Source organism: Pelobates fuscus, chromosome 1 (assembly GCF_036172605.1).
Source record: "Pelobates fuscus isolate aPelFus1 chromosome 1, aPelFus1.pri, whole genome shotgun sequence".
Lineage (NCBI taxonomy): Eukaryota > Metazoa > Chordata > Amphibia > Anura > Pelobatidae > Pelobates > Pelobates fuscus.
Window position 1 is genome coordinate 324340191 of NC_086317.1, and position 26430 is coordinate 324366620.

Consider the following 26430-nt stretch of genomic DNA (forward strand, 5'->3'; position numbering starts at 1 on the left):
TTCCATAGGTCACTTGTGTCTGCTAATTCTCTCAGAATGCTCTACTGCTTTTAACATTGTGATTCTCAAATTGCTTATTGACATGCTTAGTGAGTATTCAGTATACAGATCTTGCTTGGCTCACATTACACACATTAACTAATCATTCCTTTACTGGTAATGACAATTCTTTCTTCCAAAATCAATTGACACTATTGCAAAGACATGTACATGGTTCAAAACCCATTCACTCTTTATATAAACTCTTAGCAACCTTATATCATCATTTGATTTCAAAACTCACTTATGTCCCAATCATTTCTAGATTTACCTCAACAGTTCTTTTGTCTTTTCTCATGTCTTATGATATAAACTCTATCTCTGTGTTCTGCTCTAGACAAGGAACACTGTTCCTCTGACCTAACTTTTCCCATCAATTAAGGTTCTGGTCAGGTAGCTGAAGTTTCTCTGAGAGACATCGCTACCTGCCAGAGAAGAAAATAGTTGTTTAAAATGTTTGCCTTTTCCTGGTCGTCATTAGCTAACAGACCCATCTCTGTTTAGAGTGTACCTACACTTTCATATTTTGTTTTTTTTTTAGAATTGGTGTACTTGAAAAAATAATTGGGGTTGGTTTTGCATTCTTTGGCTATCAATTTTTTATTTTCTAGATTAGCCACTTTAATTACCTTTTTGCAAGCATTATTGGCTTCCTTAAATCATATGTAGGATGCCTCTGATTTGTCCGATTTAAATGGTTGGAATGCCCTTTTCTTATTTTTAATCTCTTGTTTTACTTCTCTACTAAGCCACATTGGTTTCAATTTGTTTCTTTTATATTTATTACCCAATGGTACATACTGAGATATGTACCTTTCTAATATTTGTTTGAATAGTTTCCATTTATCCTCAGTGGTTTTTTTTTTTTCACTAAGGAGTTTATGCCAGTCCATATGTTGTAGAGCTGCCGTAATCTTATTGAAATTGGCTTTATTTAAATTATACGTTTTAGTATACCCCACGTGCTTTTGCTTTTTTGAGTTTATTTAAAAAATTACCATATTGTGATCACTATTTCCCAAATGCTCCCCTACATGAATGTTGGTCAAAAGATCAACATTGTTTGTTAAAACGAGATCCAGACAAGCATCCTTTCTAGTTGGTGCTTGTACCAGTTGTGACATAAAAGTGTAATTTAACACATTCAAAAACCTGATTCCCCTAGATGAAGTACTAGTCACTCTATCCAAATATATGTCAGGATAATTAAAATCTCCAACAATTAATGTGTTAGTCTGATTTGCAGTTTTCGCAATTTGCTCTAACAGCTGTTCTTCCTCCTTAATATTTGCATTAGGTGGTTTATAACATATCCCAACCAATAATTGATTTCCCTTCATTTGCCCCAGGTAGATATCTACCAATAAAGCTTCCACATTTTCCTCATCACACTCCACATGCCTAAGATTTTACTTTAACTCATTGTTGACATACAAACATACTCCACCACCCTTCTTGTTTTTCCTATCCTTCCTAAATAACGTGTACCAATTTAAGTTAACTGCCCTGTCATGTGTCTCATCCCACCATGTTTCCGTTATGCCTATTATATCATAGTACTTCTTGCTCTGACACTCTTCCATCCATTACATTCAATCTCATTACCTGCTCTTGGTGCCATCACCTAAAGAATATCATATATCTGGTATTCTCACTCTGTAACAATTCTTCTGAAAAGTTAATCAGTACTCTGAATATCACATGTCCTATTCCCAGGGCCATTTTTCCTCATGGGTACGCTGGGCACTTGCCCAGGGGCCCCACCAGATCCTTTGATCTCCCCTGCCGGTGAGAACACTGGCCCACAGAGAGACGGCCCTGCTCCCTTGCTTTGGGCCCTCTCAGGTCGGTGGGGAGATCAAAGATCTCCCTCACCTGCCCAAAGGCCCTTCGTTAGTGAGAGGTAGGACCTACAAGCTGTCTTCACTCCTCCCTCGAGCAGTCTTACCTCTCACTAACAAAGGGTCTCCTCATCACTACTTAACACCAGCCACCAGGGCTGGCAGTGTCCCCCTCCTTCACCAAAGGTAAGAAGAAGGGTGGGAGGGGGACATGAGGCTTTTAAAAAAATGTATTTTAAATAAAAACAACAATCCCTTATCCCTATGCACCCCCTCACACACATACAGCACCTCACACAGAAACAGCACCCCTTACACAGACACAGCACCCCTCACACACATATTGCACACTTCACATACACACATTGCACCCCTCACCCACACACACAGAGCACCCCTCATACACACACAGCACACCCATCACACACATACATTGCACTCCTCACATACATATTGAGCACCCCTCACATACACAAAGAGCACCCTTCACATACACACAGAGCACCCCTTACATACATGCAGAGCACCCCTCGCATACACACAGAGCACCCCTTACATACACACAGAGCACCCCTCACTCACAGAGCTCGTCTCGTACACACACAGCACACCCATTACATACACATATTGCACCCCTCATACACAAACATAGAGCACCCCTCATACACACACGGCACACTCATCACATACACACATTGCCCCCCTCACATACATACGGAGCAACCCTCACATACACACAGAGTGCCCTTTACATACACACATTGCACCCCCCACATACATACAGAGCAACCCTCACATACACACAGAGTACCCCTCACATACACACAGAGCACCTCTCATACACACACAGCGCCACCCAGGGCTGGCAGTGTCCCCCTCCTTCACCAAAGGTAAGAAGAAGGGTGGGAGGGGGACATGAGGATTTTTAAAAAATGTATTTTAAATAAAAACAACAATCCCTTATCCCTATGCACCCCCTCACACACATGCAGCACCTCACACACACACAGCACCCCTCACACACATATTGCACACTTCACATACACACATTGCACCCCTCACCCACACACACAGAGCACCCCTCATACATACACAGCACACCCATCACACACATACATTGCACTCCTCACATACATATGGAGCACCCCTTACATACACACAGAGCACCCTTCACATACACACATTGCACCCCTCGCATACATACAGAGCACCCCTCGCATACACACACAGCGCACCCATTACATATACACATTGCACCCCTCCCATACACACAGAGCACCTATCATACACACACAGCGCACCCATTACATATACACATTGCACCCCTCCCATACACATAGAGCACTCCTCATATACACACAGATCACCCATTACATACACACATTGCACCCCTAATACACACACACAGAGCACCCCTCATTCACACACAGCGCATCATCACATACACACAGCGCACCCTTCACATACACACATTGCACCCCTCATACACACACACAGAGCAACCCTCTCACACACACACTCAACCCCTCACACACACACACACACACACACTCAACCCCTCACATTCAGACATAGCACCCCTCACACACACACACCACTCCTCACACACACACAGCACCCCTCACACACACGCAGCACCCCTCACATACACACCTCACCCTTTACACACACACACTCAACTCCTCACATACACACAGAGCACCCCTCACACACAGCTCCCCTCACACACACTCCATCCCTCACACACACACAGCACACCTCACACACACACTGAACCTACACACACTGCACTCCTCACATACACACTGCACCCCTCACACACACACAGCACCCCTCACATACACACATGCACCCCTTACATACTGCACCCCTCACATAAACACAGCACCACTCACACACACACACTGCACCCCTCACTCACACATACGCACACACTGCACCACTCACACACACACACTGCACCCCTCACTCACACATACGCTCACACTGCACCACTCACACACACACAAACACTGCCCTCCTCACACACACACACACAAAAACACTGCACCCTTCACACACACACACACACTGCATCCCTCACTGCTGTCTGTGTGTGAGTGTGTTCTGCAGTCTGTGTGTGTACAGCCTGTGTGTTTTCTGCATTCTGTATGTGTATTCAGCAGTCAGTGTGTGTATTCAGCAGTCTGTGAATGCATTCATCAGTCTGTGTATGCATTCAGCAGCCTGTATGTATTCTGCATTCTGTGTGTATATTCAGCAGTCTGTGTGTGTGTATTCAGCAGTCTGTGTGTGTGTATTCAGCAGTCTGTGTGTTTGTATTGTATGAACGTATTGCATTTGTTGGAGGTACCGTTAAATATAAGCTTAATTTTATCGATAATTGAAATTTTTATTCCTGTGAGTGGTTGTGTAAGCAGGGCCCAGTGCACTGCAATGCTCGGGGGCCTATAATGTTGTTAAGATGGCACTGCCTATTCCTCTTTAGAGTAGTGTTTATGAATAATTCAATAACTACTGGAATGCTATTTCCATACGCCTTGGTTTAGTTAAGCAAGTTCATTAAAACACTTAGGTCTTTGGAATTAGTTGGAGCTATTAAAAAATAAAATGTAACCATCTATGTGCTAGGAGGTTTAAATGTAAGCCATAAGACTGAGCATTTAAATAGTGTAAAAGTGTAAAAAAAATAAATGTAGAAAAACACTAAAGCATCTTGAAAGGCATGTAAGCGAATAAATTCTGATGGTAAACTTTTTGACATGCCATATTTTGCCATGATGACATTTGTGAAGCTGACTGAGGTCTGAGACATCAGTGCTGCTGCAGCTGGGCTTCCCTTTTAAATCTCTAGGACAATGGAATCCAGTGTTCTCAATGGGTTCGCCTCACTATCCCATTTGCATAGTCTGTTCTGCCTGAATGCCCAGCTTGGTCTGCCTATGGGACAGCCATTGTCCTCTGATCACTTGATGGCAGGGATGACAAGACTCAGGTAAGAGATAAAGTGGGGTGGTTCTGCCTAACCAGTTCTTTAACAACCAAGACAATCATGGGAAATTCAGACACCAAGAGGACCAACTTTTTTAACCCCATCATTTGTTTCTGTTGAGATTTAACCCTTTGACTAAGCTTCTCTGATGAGAAGTATCAATATCCTATTTTTAGAATTTAAACAAGTAAAAAGTCAAGAAAAAATGTAATATACAATTCGCCAATGTAGTATAATCATCACAGAATATTTTTTTAAAACTCCCATCAGTTTGATATAAAATATATTTTCCAATCTCTCAGTAAGTCTCTATCAGTGTTAGTGGCAAAACATTTTTTTTTATCCTTTAATTTAATTGTGCTTAGCCCTTCCAGGACCAGAGTTGTGTACTTCCCAGGTTATCATAACAGTCCTGACATGTCACTGGCATTTTTTTCCTTTTCTATATATATTTCTTTGTTGAAAATAAAGTCTGGCTGCAATGTGCACATTTGTGACATGACCAACATTGGACCAAATATTATATTTATATGTTCCACATAAATGTAAGAATATTGAATGTTTTTAATTAGATTATCCCTGACATTCTCTCCTTACATTAATCAGTTCATCACCTTAGATGTAGAGTTGTTACAAACACAGAGCCAATGTGTTTGTAACAACTCTATATCTACAGGGTAAGAACTGAAAGTGTTTTCCTAAAATTTCATAGCACCTTCAAGAACACAAAACATCAATAAAAGTCATGCAAACTAGTATCACAATGGTATAGATCCCCTGCACATTTTCAAAGGGAGTTACTGGAGCTTGATAAAGACCTGGTAGGGTCGAAATGTTGCTGCTTTTGCCCCAATAAAGATGCTACTTGTGTTATCCCGGAGTGCATGAATAGTTATTTATTCTGCATATCTTGAAAGAGAGGCCTGGCCAGCCCTGGCTTCAGAGCACCTGGGTTATTTGGTGAGTGCGGTATCCAGTCCATCTCTACCCCCATATGTAGACATGCGCATAACTTACACCTTTCTGAAATACTGCCCAGAAAGTAGTAAAGAATAAACTTGCTTGATAAAGACACATAGTCGAAATGTTGCTGTATTGCCAATAAAGGGATATCCTTTTTTCACAATAAGGAGTGCTGGACATCTTTTTTCTTTATTCTTTGTTACTTAACGGGAAGGTGGAGCTGGAGTCATTGCACCCTTACATTGTTATGTATAAGTTATATTCGCCCAGAAAGTAATGTCACAGGTACTAAAACAAACTCCAACTTCAGTCTTTCACCTATACAGGTCCTTCCCTCTGAAAACCTTTAAACTAGTATTCAGATATCTGATTATGATAACAAATGTTTTGGTACCTTTCCATTGGAAAGAACTCGTTGTGGATGGGATCTAGTCTATTGAAGTTATGGTTGCATTTTTGTGCAGTACACACATTAAAGCTTCTTTAACCCCTTAAGTACACATGACCCGTGTGACATGTCATGATACCCTTTTATTCCAGAAGTTTGGTCCTTAAGGGGTTAAAAAGGTCCCAGTGGGAATAATTCCTACATTAAACTCTTGCAGCCTCTTTCGGAGTCCTGATTACCAATTCCTGGTAAACTGAGTAAACTAAACCACCTTCCTGGTGTAACAAGGATGCATTCTAATTTTTTTTTTTTCATAATTATTCAATTACCTACTTGTTTGCCTCTTCACAGAAGTGTGTAACAATCTCCAGACCTCCCACCTCTTTCTTAACTTTCCTCTTCTCATTACTTTCTCCCTTTCTCTCCCATTCTCTTTTCACATTTATTGTTTCCCCTTTTGTTTCAAGTGCAATATATATTTGTGGCTACTATTAATAGTTTGATATTTTCTATATATTTGAGCACCTTAAATATTTGTAAAATGTGCTGTACTCATTATTCACCAATAAAGAATTTTCAGGAATGTACCTTTCTGCTAGATGTAAAACATGCAAGTTCAACTTAATGTCTAGTTTGTATTTACGACAACATCTAAGCTAAGCTGGTTGTTAATTGCTGTTCATTCCGCTTAAATTATTTGGAAAAAAAACCAAAACCAAACCTTAACAAAAAACATTATGGAAAATAAAATGTAATTTTTAATGGTAAATGCTAAAGCAGCATTAGCTACTGACATGAAGACAGTAGAGCCTCACTGTGAATGCCTCATCTGCAATCCAGGAAGAGAATGACTGGGCCAATCCTTAACACCAGATAAACTACATTTCAGCATATACACTAGGCATTTCTCACATCATTCATGAAATAATATAAAACCTTTGGTTTCCATGATGTGATCAACATATCAATTTAAAACTGTTTCAGATATCAAAAGGAACAAAAAAAAGTCAGTTTGAAAGTCTTATACTACTAGTGTGGACCTGCTGTAGTCAGTCCCCGAAAATGCTTGCCATAGCCACCAAACATAGCCAACATAAACAAAACACCATGGACTGTGAAAAAAGCTTGACACAAATTAATTTATTTTCATGTAATGCTAGGTTACAATATTAACCAGAAACAGGAAAAAGAACTAAGATTTATAGAATTGGACAGTTCACAGATAATACCTACAAAATACATCACAAAATAAAGTACGCTTGAGTGTAAAATTGTGAATTTCACTAACAATGGTATTCATTGAGCATAACATTCAATCTGCATGAGGTGTTTATAAAATGAGATGATTATCAGCATTATAACAGTATAATTCTAACTCATTAAAGTCAACACTGGAATAGTATAACTATATCTGATTAAAGCGGCTCGGTCACTGTCAAGAGTCTTTTCATAATTTGCAAAGTGACTTTACCATCAGGTGTCTAATTGCCAAGGGGTACAGGGGAAGGTAAGTTATATGTACCGGAACCTCCATTGCAGCCCACACCATGCACTTTCTGCTGCCAGAGGCCCACATTAGTATCGTAACTGTACTCTCGCGAGAGTACAATACTGAGTTCTATGGAGCATCCCGCAAGACTGCTGGATTGTCCATAGACAGAGCCTATGTCATTAGTGATGGTTATCCATTGAAATAGTGAGAAAGGGGAGGCTGGGAAAAGAAAGACACTAAAACATTTACATTCTCAGCTAGTCTCAACCCTTGCTTTTGTCCTATTCCTGGCCCATTCACCCCATCCTGGATTAGTAGAGGATAAATATGGGAGCTATGAAAAAAATCCAGTCTTACGTATATAGTACAGTTGTAGAAAAGAAGTATGCTTTCTATATGTTGATATGTGACTACAACTGATAAACACGAGTATGAATTTATATTGATACCAGTATGTTTGATGTCAATAATGCAATGTCCATTCAAAGAAAATAATTAGCAAGGCCACACTCAAACATGTTTGGGTAATTGTAAAACAGATATGTTCTACTTGTTCCTAAAGTACAGATTTGCTACATATTTTGTTCTTGTATCCTTAATATATATACACTGAGCAGTCTCAACAGTAAAAAACCACTGCCAGGTGAAGTGAATAACATTAATTATATCATTACAATGGTTCTTGAATTTCAGAATTTCATGTGTTGGAAAAATCGGCAAGCAAAAAGTGAGTTTGACAAGGACCAAATAGTAATGGCTAGATGCAGGCATCGGGCATACACAGGATCTCCCCTGTCGGCCCATGCAGAGCCAGCACTATCCGAGATCAAAGATCTCCCTCACCGGCCCACAGGCACTGATATGTGGCCACTGGCTGGGGAGGGAGGCAGGAGAGGACCCGGGGAGCTCTAGCCAGCAGCTCTACCAGGTTTCTCTCGCGAGGTCGGAGCGTTGCCGCAGTTACCACGGCAATGCTCAAATCTCGCGAGAGTGAGCTCTAGCCAAGCAGGCTAGAGTTCACTCTCACCACTAGGACCTCCAGGGGTGGCAGCATATTTAAATTGGAATAAACATATTCACACACATAGCGCCCTCGCACACTCACACAAACAGCACCCTCACACACACACAGCACCCTCAGACACACACAGCACCCTCACACACACAGCACCCTCAGACCCTCAGCAATTCGGTGCATTATTGACATCACAGCACCTTCACACACATAGCACACTCTCACACATACATAGCACACACACACACATATATAATATAAATAACCCTCAGTGAGTTAACCAACAAAGACAATTAGAAACATAGAATGTGATGGCAGATAAGAACACCCTCACACACACAGCACCCTTCTTAGACACACACACACTGCACCCCTCACACACATGCTGCAACCTTCACACATACACACAGCACACCCAACACACTGCGCCCCTCACACATACAATATGTTCAAACATTATATTTTATATGTATACTACAGCACCCCTCACACTGCAACACTACACACATTATTCTGCAGATACACACTAGATCCCTTACCTTATATACACTCTGAATCTTCTACACACACACATACACACACACACACAATCTCCTATACACACTCTGGGCCGTTTACACACTAGATCCCCTACACACACACTGCACCACCTACACACACGACATTCCTGATATACAAACTCTGGATCCCCTATGCACACACTACATTCCTTGTAAGCAAACAAATACAACATTCTCTAAACCCACACTCTCTACAACCCCTACATACACTACATCACCTGTATACACACACACAACAGCCCGTATACACACACTCGCTACATCCCCTATACACACTATGCCCCCTATACACACTCTCTCTACAGCCCCTAGCCACACATATTACACCACAAACACGAATGAAATCGACCGATTTACACAATACCATACCACAATCAGCTCACTCTACACACACGCAATCCAATGAGCAGGCTCCAAACACATGCACGATATGTTTTCCTGGCCCTTTTGTCCTCTGGTATCCCACTTATGAAGACACCAGAGACAAGTTAAAAGCAAACACAGCGCAAGCATGTTATTAAATTAGCTTGCACTGCGCAGAACAAATACAGGGCCTTTTCTCATGCTAGAGCTCTTCAGCGGGGAGGCAGGGAGGCAGGAGAGGACCCGGGGAGCTCTAGCCAGCAGCTCTACCAGGTTTCTCTCGCGAGGTCGGAGCGTTGCCGCAGTTACCACGGCAATGCTCAAATCTCGCGAGAGTGAGCTCTAGCCAAGCAGGCTAGAGTTCACTCTCACCACTAGGACCTCCAGGGGTGGCAGCATATTTAAATTGGAATAAACATATTCACACACATAGCGCCCTCGCACACTCACACAAACAGCACCCTCACACACACACAGCACCCTCAGACACACACAGCACCCTCACACACACAGCACCCTCAGACCCTCAGCAATTCGGTGCATTATTGACATCACAGCACCTTCACACACATAGCACACTCTCACACATACATAGCACACACACACACATATATAATATAAATAACCCTCAGTGAGTTAACCAACAAAGAAAATTAGAAACATAGAATGTGATGGCAGATAAGAACACCCTCACACACACAGCACCCTTCTTACACACACACACACTGCACCCCTCACACACATGCTGCAACCTTCACACATACACACAGCACACCCAACACACTGCGCCCCTCACACATACAATATGTTCAAACATTATATTTTATATGTATACTACAGCACCCCTCACACTGCAACACTACACACATTATTCTGCAGATACACACTAGATCCCTTACCTTATATACACTCTGAATCTTCTACACACACACATACACACACACACACAATCTCCTATACACACTCTGGGCCGTTTACACACTAGATCCCCTACACACACACTGCACCACCTACACACACGACATTCCTGATATACAAACTCTGGATCCCCTATGCACACACTACATTCCTTGTAAGCAAACAAATACAACATTCTCTAAACCCACACTCTCTACAACCCCTACATACACTACATCACCTGTATACACACACACAACAGCCCGTATACACACACTCGCTACATCCCCTATACACACTATGCCCCCTATACACACTCTCTCTACAGCCCCTAGCCACACATATTACACCACAAACACGAATGAAATCGACCGATTTACACAATACCATACCACAATCAGCTCACTCTACACACACGCAATACAACGAGCAGGCTCCAAACACATGCACGATATGTTTTCCTGGCCCTTTTGTCCTCTGGTATCCCACTTATGAAGACACCAGAGACAAGTTAAAAGCAAACACAGCGCAAGCATGTTATTAAATTAGCTTGCACTGCGCAGAACAAATACAGGGCCTTTTCTCATGCTAGAGCTCTTCAGCGGGGCTCTGCACATTGAACCAACATGTTCACTTTGAGAGGGGGCATGCTTGTCATTAGTGATGACAAAGCGCACCCTAGCTGGCCCCGCCCCCTTCTCAGGGGGCCGCTGTGAAAAATGCCCAGGCCGAATTTTTTTTCCGAGTTCGTCCCTGGCTAGATGACTGGGTCAGAGCATCTACAAAATGGCATGTTTTGTGGGGTGCTCCTGGTATGCAGTGGTTAGTAACTAACTAAAGTGGTGCAAGGAAGGATAATTGGTGAACTGATGCTAGGGTATTCGGTGCCCGTCTTGTCCAATCACATGGAAGAACTGCTGTAGCTAAGTATATAAGGCTATGTAGTAGTGGTGATGACTCTTGTCCACCACCTACTCTTACCTTAATGGGGATGTTATCATTAGAACTTGACCATGGAGCAATGGAAGAAGGTTGTCTGGTTTGATGAATCATGTTTTCTTTAATTTAAGGTGGATGGCCAGGTGTCTGTGCGTACCTGAGTTCAAGGTGTTGCCTTGGCGTCTAAATTCCACAGACCTCAATCCAATTGGGCATTTGTGGGATGTGCTGGAACAACAAATCAGACCCATAGAGGCCTCGCCTTACAGCTTGCAAGACTTAAGGGATTTACTGCTGTTTTGGTGCCAGATACCACAGGACACATTAACCTGTCTTGTAGAGTCCATGCCTTGACACATCAGAGTTTTTTTGGCAGAATGAGAGGGACCTATACTTATATATATATACATATATTTACATTTATATATTTGTCTTGTGTCATTATTAAAATTAAGACTATTAGTGCAGTAAAGCTAGGATAATCTACAGCTATAATTAAGTTAAGGGGAAGGTATCTATGTAGCTCACCATTTCTTCATGAGCAATGGCTGAATTTTTGCTATTGAATGATCATTCCTGTTGTTTGTCTACGAACTGTCGAATTTGGTAGTGAAAAACACCTACCTGACAGCTACACAGGGAAGCATCTATGCTAATCAGTGACTTTGTTCTAGCATCTAAAATATATCTAAGATGTTCTTTAAAAAAATACCGCCACAAGTTAAGTTAAAGTTTCCCCATTCGCAATTCCTACCTACCTATACATCCCCACTTAGTTATATTTAATTATGCTAGGGTGTTAAGGACTCCCAGAAGGTCCTGGTATCTCCTGCAAACGCTGGAGAGCAGTGACTGAACACCTCAACTCCCCCTCCCCTCCATTACAACGTCTGTTGCCAAGATTGAATAAAGTCACAGGGAGTTCAAAGTTACTACGCCCTTGAGCTAAATAAAAACACTCCATGTCATTAATGCCTAATTTTTACATTATGTCCATGTCATTTTAAAGAGAAAATCATTCATTCCTGTGGGATGCCTGTTCATACAGCCATCGACGGCTAAGGAAGGCATTGCACACCCACCTCTCAACCCAAAAAATAGTGTGTTACATATTCAATAAAATCAATGTCTAAATTGTTCTAGTCTGCAATTTCAAATATTCTACTATATTTCTGCACAAATACTAAGTTTTTGACAGGTAAAAAAATTTTTACATATTCAGTGAGGCAGACTTTGAACTTTCTTTCTAAATGGCACTTAGTCTGTTTATTTCAGAACAAGTTCCCTTAATTTTCTGTGGTGTGAGAGAGGGGTCTGTCAGGCTACTAAAAAGCATGTAATGTTAAAACCGTGGGTGTATTAATTCTGGTTGACTGAATGGGTGTTATTTAGTCTTTTCACAAAGTTCCCTAAAGATCCTAGAAGGTGAAAGAGGGGGATATAATTCTGCAAATTTAACGCATTCGAGAAATTGGATCTGAAATGATGCTATGTTTTGACTGGCTTTCAAAAAAAACAACAAATTGTTCTGTTTGTAGTTCATCCCTTGAGATGTTTCAAGAGATTCTGAAATATTTCTCACCTAATAACAGGCATTTTCCTTTCATTTTCCATTTTAGAGGCATACTGTACATGCTCTGGGGATTTTTGTGAATTGGCTAATGTAAATCTATCTGATCATTTACCCATATTATTATATTTTCTTACAAAAGATTCCTTCAAAGAAACACTGCTTTGTATTTTCAGATAAAATATTTAGCCAATGTACTTTCCAAATTGGCAACAACAATTGCATCCGTGGTGGCTTCCAAGTGAAGTTTTAGTTCGAGTTTCTGAGGTATAATAAAAATAAATATAAAAATCCTAATTAAATTTTTTTTTTTTTTTTTTTAACGTTTCAATGTCATACTGAGCTCAAAACTCCAAATGATCCGCAACCACTGACAGGATGCAGAAGCAGAGAGACAGGGCAAGCAGTTCCAAACACAATCAGTGTCGTCAGGAATAGGAGATGTACAGAGTCGCTTCAAGGTCCCTGAACTGGCACAGTTTAGGCATCCACGGGGCATCATGTGCAGTGCTAGCCTCATTCTCCCCTTGCCTCTAGTGTGTGTTTACTGATAAATTCAAGAGACGCTTCTCTCCGGGAATATAACGATTAATACAACTGCGGGTTTCCAGATAAGTGATTGTGATGGAGATTGTTGGCGAGAAAATAGACAATTATCCGCTGTTAGCTTTACATAAAGATCGCATTAACTTGAATTAGTTATCAGACAAAAGAACATCGGAAAGCTGCACCTCTCTGCCAAGCTGCGGCTAGCAAAGATTCTTACACACGTGTGCATCAACAAACTGATACATAATATGTAGGCGTGTACATGTACCGATACATGCCTCTTAATACATATATACAAATAAAAAAGCAGCTATAAAAAAAAAAAGCAAAATAAATCATCTAAAATATGTAACAAGGGTGGGGAGACACATGACCCAAATTGCCGTACCCACATGCTTAGTAAAGACTTAGTGATGAACTCATGCAGACATTTAAATTATGTTGCACAAAAATAATAGCGTGTTTAATTGAGCTATGCAAATGGTAAATTTAACACGGTTGTAGAGAAGCAGACTCATATGTAAACAATATGTTGTACTCTATATGTTCACATATACAGGAACCATATTGAAAAATATTTGCAGATGTGATGTATATGGATTATCTCAAAGTATGGATGAAAATTTCACCTTGAACTTCATGAATTATTCATTTAACAGCAGAGCAATTATTGTCACAAAACTGAAGAATTAACACTCTTATTATTTTTTTAACTTTACATGCAGTTTTCATGTATACTGAAATTATACAAGAAATAATTTTTAGCCTAAGCATATTATTCAACATAGTTTCAGATGCACCACTTTTTAGAAATTATCTTAAGCACAACATTGTCCAAATTGTGTGTTTCTTAAATTTCCACTATTTAATGAAGATACAGAATACAAATTCAAGCCAAAAATAAAGCCACCACATTTTCCATGGTTCAATACAATACTGAGAACTAACAGCTCAAGTAGCTTACCTACCCCCGGCAGAAGGTTCAATGATCGGTGCCCGGGTGCCAGCCCTGCCTGGCAAGAGTGGGGAGTCCAGGCTGCAGGGGCTCTGGGATAGGAGCTCACTGGCACATTTTGGGCCGCAAACTACATACGGCCGAACATGAGCCGTATGTACTTTGCAGATTGCGATGCCCCATAGGACGGCTCCATATAACTGAGCGGAGACCGAGTGCACAGAACTAAGCAGACAGTGCGGGGAGCTGTGCTGGGTATTGACAATTACCCAGGCCTGGATTAACTCCACATCATTAGACAGCATGATTATTTGCCTATTTTAATTTTGGCCCCTACCTACTGCAAAGTTGTGCAGGTCTGTTCTATGGGGTGATTTATGCCACATAATCATCTTGGTTTCCTTATAATATCCATGTTCCATAGAACATTTTAGGGCAGAACAACCAGCACTTATACCCAGCCCTGCCACAATTGCTACTGCATGAAAAATTCTTTAGCTGCAGTCTGCTCATCTGTTTTTGACTACAACTCAAGAGTACATCAAACAGCTTTGAGGGCTTATCAATAATTATGAAGTTCTAGAAGAACAAACAAAAAAGGCAGATTTTAACACAAACACACACATATATATAGGCTTACCAAGATAAATAAAGATTTGAATAAGGCTACTTAGGCGATTGGTGAACCTCTTTTAAAATCTATAAGAGTGACGATTGGTTAACAGGGTAATAGCTGTTTTATTATATTACATACTGTTACTCCCTATGTGCAGTGTTTTTTATGACCTTGTTTTCCCAGCATCTGCAGTACTCTATTTTCTTTTGCAGTGATTGCTGATAGCTATACATGCATCATTATTTATATGTATATTTGGTATGTTTGCTCCCCTTTCATTTACATTGTTACTGGAGTGATGCTCTGCACAGAGGGTAGATATAGTTATCTTAGTGGTCTGTATTTATTTTTTTCTTTAGTTTTTCACCGATATTTAGTAATTTTCATACATTTTTTTCCTTTAATACTTTGTTTTTGCATACTGTATCGAGGGATCGAATTCTGGAGTTCCTCTCGGTAACTTAGGTGTCAACTACTGGCATTAGACTCTTAAGTTTGTTTGCACAGTTTTTTAGGATTATCTTCTTAGATTATTCTATAGTTCGATGAATAGTATATCCACTATGTGCTCTGTATATTATGAATTGTTACAGTAGTTGTGTTTTATGCTTTATCAATATTTTTTGGCTCAAATTTCTTCTAGGCTCAGGCACCTCTTTATCTGTGCCCTTTTGTAACATTTTTCCACCTCCACCTTTTGATTTGATTCCTCCAACATTTCTTATAGTTTTATTTTCTTTGGCTGGATTAGTACACCAGCAGCATTTTTGTTTGTGGTTCACAGCTGGATTCATTTTTAAGTGATCTTTTGGGCATACATTTATATTCTAATTGTATTATCTCTTATCTGCCTCTGCCTATTAAGCCTAGACAACTCATAGTAATTGTTTTTAATAGGGGTACTCTCTGAGATACTGGATGTTTAGAAGGGATGAATTTCCTTTTTTTGCATAGGCTGTTGTCATGGTAATCCTGGCTTTCTGATGTTTAGAAACACTGAATGGACGTGGCATCCGGTTTCTATGGAGATGACCTCCGATGATGTCATAGCGCCGTACGCAGCGTGATGACGTAATCGGGGTCAATCAATTGCCCATGCATGCTCTGACCATGGTGTTTACAGACAGTATCCCCTCACTTATTGGGTAAGTGTATATTGGTGGTGGGTATATAAGATTGTCTTTTAAGATGTTATTTTATCCTGATGAAAGTTTGAGTTGCAAACTGAAACGTTGATCTCTTAACTGTGGAAAATAAAAGTTAAGTTTTACTTTTAATACCTTTGGAGTCATGGGAGTGCTATCTGTATGCTACCTGCTTAAATATATATATATATATATATATATATATATATATATATATATATATATATATATACAGGGAGTGCAGAATTATTAGGCAAATTAGTATTTTGACCACATCATCCTCTTTATGCATGTTGTCTTACTCCAAGCTGTATAGGCTCGAAAGCCTACTACCAATTAAGCATATTAGGTGATGTGCATCTCTGTAATGAGAAGGGGTGTGGTCTAATGATATCAACACCCTATATCAGGTGTGCATAATTATTAGGCAACTTCCTTTCCTTTGGCAAAATGGGTCAAAAGAAGGACTTGACAGGCTCAGAAAAGTCAAAAATAGTGAGATATCTTGCAGAGGGATGCAGCACTCTTAAAATTGCAAAGCTTCTGAAGCGTGATCATCGAACAATTAAGCGTTTCATTCAAAATAGTCAACAGGGTCGCAAGAAGCGTGTGGAGAAACCAAGGCGCAAAATAACTGCCCATGAACTGAGAAAAGTCAAGCGTGCAGCTGCCAAGATGCCACTTGCCACCAGTTTGGCCATATTTCAGAGCTGCAACATCACTGGAGTGCCCAAAAGCACAAGGTGTGCAATACTCAGAGACATGGCCAAGGTAAGAAAGGCTGAAAGACGACCACCACTGAACAAGACACACAAGCTGAAACGTCAAGACTGGGCCAAGAAATATCTCAAGACTGATTTTTCTAAGGTTTTATGGACTGATGAAATGAGAGTGAGTCTTGATGGGCCAGATGGATGGGCCCGTGGCTGGATTGGTAAAGGGCAGAGAGCTCCAGTCCGACTCAGACGCCAGCAAGGTGGAGGTGGAGTACTGGTTTGGGCTGGTATCATCAAAGATGAGCTTGTGGGGCCTTTTCGGGTTGAGGATGGAGTCAAGCTCAACTCCCAGTCCTACTGCCAGTTTCTGGAAGACACCTTCTTCAAGCAGTGGTACAGGAAGAAGTCTGCATCCTTCAAGAAAAACATGATTTTCATGCAGGACAATGCTCCATCACACGCGTCCAAGTACGCCACAGCGTGGCTGGCAAGAAAGGGTATAAAAGAAGAAAATCTAATGACATGGCCTCCTTGTTCACCTGATCTGAACCCCATTGAGAACCTGTGGTCCATCATCAAATGTGAGATTTACAAGGAGGGAAAACAGTACACCTCTCTGAACAGTGTCTGGGAGGCTGTGGTTGCTGCTGCACGCAATGTTGATGGTGAACAGATCAAAACACTGACAGAATCCATGGATGGCAGGCTTTTGAGTGTCCTTGCAAAGAAAGGTGGCTATATTGGTCACTGATTTGTTTTTGTTATGTTTTTGAATGTCAGAAATGTATATTTGTGAATGTTGAGATGTTATATTGGTTTCACTGGTAAAAATAAATAATTGAAATGGGTATATATTTGTTTTTTGTTAAGTTGCCTAATAATTATGCACAGTAATAGTCACCTGCACACACAGTTATCCCCCTAAAATAGCTATAACTAAAAACAAACTAAAAACTACTTCCAAAAATATTCAGCTTTGATATTAATGAGTTTTTTGGGTTCATTGAGAACATGGTTGTTGTTCAATAATAAAATTAATCCTCAAAAATACAACTTGCCTAATAAATCTGCACTCCCTGTATATATATATATATATATATATATATATATATATATATATATATGCAATGAACCATGCCATTTCAGAGGTGAACGCTATGGTGGTGCCAGTGTCTCAGTACACTTTAAAGCAATCTGTAAATGAAAGTAATTCAAGAAAAATATATAAGTATAAGAGCATAATGACTTTGAAAAATATGTGACTCAAAAACCATATATGGCCATTTTTAATATATACTCTGTATTAAAATGTAAACTATTTTGTCTAAAAAACAAATAATCTACAGATAGACAACAAGAACCTATATAATATTCACCAATAAAACCCCTCCTTCCCCTAGCAATGACATGCCCGTCATAGTAATCACATGCCTGAAAACCTTTAAATAGTCCTTTATAAGTACCATCAACATCTCGCCTTATGTAAAAAACACCTTACTCACCCAACATGTTCTAGATGTTTGGGCTGACTAGGCATCTCAAGGAATATGTTATTGATTCATTACAGGTATGTTAACATTTTCAAACATCAGAATACGTACTCTACGTTCTAATGAGGGAGTAAAAGTACGAAATATACCAAGTTGGTTAGAAACTTACCTATTGCAAATGGACATGGTTGAAATATGCAATTATGGACTTTCATACATGCAATGTGGTAATTTACTGGTAGCTGACTTACAATTTTGAACTACATGATACACATTTTATGAAATCTTGTTACCTAGTACACAGCTGTGCTACGTTGCACACAATCTGAGTTGAACACACAATGCATTGTAAGTATCCAGACATTAAAGGGACAATATAGTCACCAAAACAACTACAGCTTAACCCCTTAAGATCACAGGACATGTGTGACATGTCATGATTCCCTTTTATTCCAGAAGTTTGGTCCTTAAGGGGTTAAATGGCAAACATAATTATATATAAAAATCTCTCATGATATGCTGGTCAAATGTAGTAAAATATACATATAAAATCTAAGAATACACAAATACATATATACAATATAAAACCAGTTATGTAATAACTAGCAAAGCATGTGGTCACCACTAGTTCATAAATGTGTGTATATATACATATATATATATATATATATATATATATATATATATATATATATATATATATATATATATATACACATCAGCATACAACTGGCATTACAACCATCCTGTAACAATGTTGCAACCTGTAAGTAGGATGTTGCCTTACCATCTCGAAGATCTGGAATCCACAATATCCACCTTGTGTAAATAACAAAAAATGATGTCCCTACATTGGTACTTATTGGCTTAGTCCTGTGTGGGACAAATAAAACCATATACAGTACAGGAAGTGGGTCTGAGTCCTCAAGCAATGCCAGTTAAATGGCAGTCCACCCATATAATATGGGTATAACAATTAACAGGGAAATTGCAGAACAGACTGATGAATACACACACACAGACTGCTGAATACACACACAGACTGCTGAATACACACACAGACTGCAGATCACATAAACACACAGACTGATGAATACACACAGACAGACAGCAGTGGCGGGTGCAGTGTGTGTGTCTATGAAGGGTGCAGTGTTTGTGTGTGTGTGAGGGGTGCAGTGTGTGTGTATGTGTGTAAGTGAGTGGGGGGTGCAGTGTGTGTGTGTATGTGTGAGGGATGCAGTTTGTGTGTAAGTGGTGCTGTGTGTATGTGAGGCATGTAGTGTGTGAGGGGTTCAGTATGTGAGGTGTGCGTATGTGTGGGGGGGTGCTATGTGTGTGAGTGGTGCTGTGTGTGTGAGAGAGAGGTGCAGTGTGTATGTGCGGAGTGCAGTGTGTGTGAGTGAGGTGTTCAGTGTGTGTGAGGGGTGCTGTGTGTAAGGGGTGAAGTGTGTATCAGGGGTGGTGTGTGTGAGGGGTGCTGTGTGTGTGGGGGGGTTGAGTGTGTGTGTGTTTGTGTGTGTTGCCTTTTTAAAAACGCTAATAACATGCATATAGTACATTTCAAATATCATATACATGTATGCTAACACAGTTTTGCACAGGTATCATACCAGTTTGTATCCAATGCTGTACACAGTCTACATATATGTACTAACATATAGGAAAATTTATTTTTTTTAAAAGCTATTTATTCTAAAAGTGAAACAATCATTTGATACATCGCACTGGTTTCCATGGTAATTGCTCCACTTTTAGAACTGATTTCAAAACATAAAACCCAAATGGTTTAAAATGTCTTTATGGTGATATATATAAGGTTATTAAAAAAGCTAAAAGAGGAAAAATGCAAGAAAGAATGGGGAATTTATGGCTGCATGAATTCCTTTTTTTTCTTTTTTTTTACTGAATAATGCCCTATTGGGCATTATTCCTTGGGTCCCACCCCTAACTATAAAATAAGAAACGGTGCCTAGGGAAGCTTCTGTGTGGCTTTCCACACACCCTCATGACATCACACGCTAACTAAAGGCTTCTCATAGATTGGAACATTTAGCTGGCTCAGAGCGCATGCAAAGTGTGTTTTGCAAAGTTACCTCAAAATAGTCTGTTAGCCTGAATTGCAGACCTTTACATCAAAATTTGGACTATTTAACCTAAACCAGTCCAGAAATAGGGCCAACTAAGTTGTGTTCCCAGTTAGAGTGTCAGGGAATGTCTATTTCTCAAGCTGTAAATTCCATAAACAGATACATTAACCGTCACCATAAACAGATACATTAACCGTCACCGCCTTCCAGTTTAATAGATTCCTATTAAGCACCCCCTTACTTTTTTATATTTTGTCAACTGTCTGTATATATGTATATATTCCCTGTTTCCCCGAAAATAAGCCCTAGTTGCTGGTCACTAGTTCGCTTATCTATGTTCGGGGGAAGTTTCCCCTAACATAGATTCGCAGAATTCTATTCGCGAGTAAGCTTATCTATGTTTTGAAAAGTTTCCTGAACATAGATTGGTGGGATTCCATGCCCTAGTGAACTGGTCTAAGTTCGTGGAAATTCCCCCGAACTTAGACCTGCTTTCTAGCACAGGCTTGTTACCGTTTTTCCATGTAATAAGACATCCCCCGAAAATAAGCCCTAGTGCATTTTTCAGGGTAAAAAATAATATAAGACCCGGTCTTATTTTCGGGGAAAGATGGTATATGTCTATAAATATATATAGAGAGAGAGAGATTGGATTTTTCAGATTTTCTATTTTTATTTCTTTTCATTTCATCTATTAAAAATAAAGTGAAATGAAATCTATTTCCAAACATATTTTTGGGACAATTCACAAATGTATACACTTCTCTGACTAAAAGGTTGTCTTTAGTGTATAACTGGGTGGAAATACATTTCTTTCTGAGTTTTCTTGATAACTCTAGCAGGGCTTGCATCCTAAAAAAATAGGAGAATTCTTTTTTACATAAAAAAAAAAAAAATTGGTAATCTGAATTTGCAGAAGATAGTGTGATTTTAAACTGTTTATTTAAAAAAAAAAAACTAATAAAATATAAACAATGTCATAACATAAGTCATTTTAAGGTGACATTTACCTAAATAATGTTTGTTTTATTTTCATAAGTTTGACTGATTAACACGGCAAACAACTCACTGGGTGTCACTCCCAATGTAAACATAGAGGCAAGGATTGTTTTCATGCGTTGTTTTATTAATTATGCTTCATTTTACCAACATATCTGGGAGGATCTCACAATCTACTGAAATCACTAACATTGCATATCATTTACATATCATTAACAACCACTTGACAACACTGTGCAGTTTATAAGACAACAAGTGCTGGGAGTTTGGGAATACAGTGAATACATGTTTCATTCAAGGATCTTCAGGATACTGGTTACAATCTGAGCATGTACATTGCACACATTTTCTGTAATTTGGTATATATTTTGATCAGATCTCTCATATTTTTATTGCTCAGTGAGTGCAGAATTTTTAGGAAAGGAGGGAAGGACCAAACAAGGGGACTTTCTGTTTGCAATGAATTACAATAATAAGAATGGAGATTGTTGACAAGATCTTATAGGATTGAGGTTTCTGTATGTCTGTTAAGGAGGAGGGATACCCCCACAGCCAAAACCAGGGAAAACATAATGATAATAAAAAATTTTACATTCCTTAAACATGGGTTTATTCTCTAGTTATGATATATAAATTTCTTGAGTACTTTAGTTATGATTCAGAACAGTGGTTCCCAAACCAGTCTTCATGCCCACCCTACCAGGTCAAGATTTAGGGATTACCCAGTTGCGTCTAAGGTGTTTTAGACTCAACTAGGTAATCTTTAAATCTTGGACTTGTAGGGGAGCGTGAGGACTGGTTTGGGAACCACTGTTCTGAATCATAACTAAAGTACTCAAGAAATTTATATATCATAACTAGAGAATAAACCCATGTTTAAGGAATTTAAATTTTCTTATTATCATTATGTTTTCCCTGGTTTTGGCTGTGGGGGTATCCCTCCTCCTTAACAGACATACAGAAACCTCAATCCTATAAGATCTTGTCAACAATCTCCATTCTTATTATTGTAATTCATTGCAAACAGAAAGTCCCCTTGTTTGGTTGGAAAATCAACCAAGCCTTGAGCATTTTTTTCCCAAGCCACTAAAATAAATCTGTTAATTTATAAATTATTATCCATATCACTTAGGAACTCAAATGGTTAACAGATTGCTAAGAAATGATCTGGAAACAATTAGAGAGGGCAGAAAAAGGTAAAACTGACCCTGCTTCCCTCCCCTTCCCTTTCATTCCCAAGGAGAAGAGAAGAAGCACGGAAAGTAGCAATAAGAGGACAGGAGCACAAAGCACATTTGCAGTTAATGACATCCCAGAATGATGCAAGTGCGTTCTATAAAGAGATTGCGAAACAGAGGGAAAGTGAAAGTTATTTAAAATAAATCATTTTGGACAATTAACAATTCAGAGCTGGATTGGGTTATAATGTTATTACTGTTCAGAATATCCTTCAAAAAGATGCTGATGTATGACCTTAGTTACAGAATATACTGTTTACTTCAGGTGTCTGATATATTTCCCTTCATACAACTGCACTGATTTCAGCAAACATAATGTTCAATGTTTTTCATTGTGTCCTAGATAATATATACGCCATCTCTCTTGCTTTTGCACTCATATCATCCCCAGTTTGCATTAAGGTTATAATGTAATACACATTTTAGTTTTAGAATTGTTCCTTCTAAAACTTGAGTTTTTATTGGTTTTTCTATAAGAACCAGTAAAGTGTGATTTTTTATTTTTTTATTTCTATATTTCTTAAAAGCTTTTTAAAACCTGTCCTTGTAACAGACGAGCACAGAGAGGTCTGCATTCTCTGTACTGAGCTAGTGACATGTTCAGTGTTTTCGTTTTTTTATGGTAGATTGCCAGCTGAGCTCCCCTGCTGCAGGCCAGTGGGAAGCCTAAACTAGCTAGGGTTCAATTCACTGAAAAAAGAACAAATGAATTGGAAACTTACAGGGTTATTTACCAAAGTGAGAAATTGTCAGGAATTCCAAATGAATTTTGAATTTAAACTCAACATAGTTGAACTGGAAATAGTTTCCAGGTCAGCTACCTTGGTCTTACATTTGAAATTCAATATAAATTTCCAACATTTCTCACTTTAGTAAATAGACCTGTTAAAGTGTTTAAAGTAACTATTACACATTTTAAACATTGGAAATTACCTGTAGTTTTACATATGGTGCTCTGTTGTCTTTTGTATAAATTGTATAAAATATTTATCAAATGCTATCACAATCCGAATCAGTCCAGCCACACCCAGGATATATAGTGCAAATGGGGAGAAGAATTAAAAACATTGGGGAGATTATTATTTATATTTAAGAGTTCTGTTCTAAAAAGTGGTTTAAAGTACTAAAAGTGGGACAATCCCCATGGGAAGTTGTGGCACCAGCAGGCACACTCTACAGGCAACGCCTCCCCTTTAACATGTTGCACCACGTTTTATAATAGAACACATTGATAAATGACAGCTCTTGAAACAATGATTGACAGTTTGACAGGGAGCCGTAATGGAGGCAACCTGTTGCAGGATAAAGGGATGTGGATTTCTATATATAACTAGATTTTTCACACTTATATATAATTAGATTTTATATATATATATAGATACACACACACACACACACACTTTTTTTTATTAATTGTATATATATATATATATACTAAAAAGTCTAATTTTGTAATATAATATATATAAAGTATGTATATACTTTATATAATATATATAAAGTATATATATAAAGTATGAGACCACTTGTGTCAAACATGTATTCGATAATTATCAATGTTTTTGCCTCAATGGCCTTTTAGTGCCAGACCTCTTGTTTTTGATATATATGTACAAGTACCCAAAATTCCTCTTTTAGTGAAAAGCCCCTTTGGATTTGTAGTGCACCAGTCAAGTCATAAGACTTGCTTTTCCCACAGAAATCTCACTTTAACACTTTTTTCCCCCATCACAACTCTTTTGGTATATATATATATATATATATATATATATATATACACAGGTTTTGAAATGATAGCACTCCAAGGACTTGTTAGTGGTGAAGACTGATCCCGCCCACCGGCCGAGGAGACCTAATGCGCATGCGCGGCAATGGTGCGCATGCGCATTAGCGCTCCCCATAGGAAAGCATTAAAAAGATTTTCAATGCTTTCCTATGGGGAAATGAGCGACGCTGGAGGTCCTCACACAGCGTGAGGATGTCCAGCGACGCTCTAGCAAAGAAAATCTTTGCTAGAAATCAGGAAGTTCCCTCTAGTGGTTGTCTACTAGACAGGAGTTAACCCTGCAATGTAATTATTGCAGTTTATAAAAAACTGCAATAATTACAGTTGTAGGGTTAGGAGTAGTGGGAGTTGGCACCCAGACCACTCCAATGGGCAGAAGTGGTCTGGGTGCCTGGAGTGTCCCTTTAAGGCACACCTTTGCAATAATCATGCAATAATCAGCACCTTGATATGCCATACCTGTGAGGTGGATGGATTATCTCGGCAAAGGAAAAGTGCTCACTAACAGAAGTTTAGACAGATTTGTGAACAATATTTGAGAGAAATGGGCCTTTTGTGTACGTAGAAAGTGTTGCGTTTACAATGTTGTTCAGTGTATATATATATATATATATATTTGTGAAGTTGAAAATATATATATAGGAAGTTTGGGTACTTATTCATATATATAAAAAAAACAAAATGGCCGTCATTCAAAGGCCCTTGAAGCTTAAATGTTGACAGTTGATCTTATAATCACTTGTTGAATACATGTTTGACACAAGTGCTCTCATTCTTAGGTATGTATATCTAATATAAAAAATCTTGGAAAATTACAGTTCAACATTAAGGACAATAAAGCAGCTAGCTCACTAGCTTATTAGGGAAAAGCCCCTTTGGATTTGTAGTGCTGGAGGAGATTTACGTCACAATACAAAATGCAAGTAAGAGGCAATAAAATAGAAAGTACACTAATTCAATTAGTGTTGTATAGTGTTGCATATTTATTACAAAGGCTCATCTATTGAAACAAACAACTCAGATATAGGGATTGGATTCCTATTTAAAATAGAAACGTGAAATGATCGAATACCATTCCAAAAAAAGAAGGAAGAAGGCCAAATAATATTTATTAAGGCTATCCGTGGCTTTTCTTTTTCCACAAACAAGCTTTGGAAATGAATGTATGTTAACGATTAAAAAAGATGTCTGACAACCCGAGAATTCCATCAGGACTGTTCACTAAAGTGTGAATTGATGGGATTTGTTTTAAATGCTGACTATTCACTCTATAGTTCATGACACTATATACAAGGAAGTGTTTCAAGGCCATAGAGAAATTAGTGATGCATTGAAGTCATGGTTAGGTGAACTGTCCTGCAATGCTACACTAAAGGAAACAAATATTCACAGATACATAGATGCTCCCTTATATAAACAGGATGCAGTTGGTGCTGTAGCATTTTGGGGGAGCAGTCTGAGCTTTCAGTGAGAGATTGGGTACTTTCAGATAGCGCCTGTATGAATGGAAGGGATAATGACCAGAGTTCCCAAGGTTGGCTGCTGCCTGGGCAGCAGTAGCTTGGATTTGTGTGGTCCAAGTCTTTCCCAGCTTGTCTCATTCTGTCACTGGGATCAGGGGCTCCCTCGGCTCGTTTGCACCTGCGTCGGTTTTGGCTCCTTCAGGAATTCGCTGAAGCTTGTAATCAGCTTTGTGAGGCCATTGAGTGCACGGCTGAGTGAAACTTGCAAAGCTCACACAGAGCCGGCCCTGTGAATAGGAGTCAGCATGGGGCTGCTCTCCAAGTCTC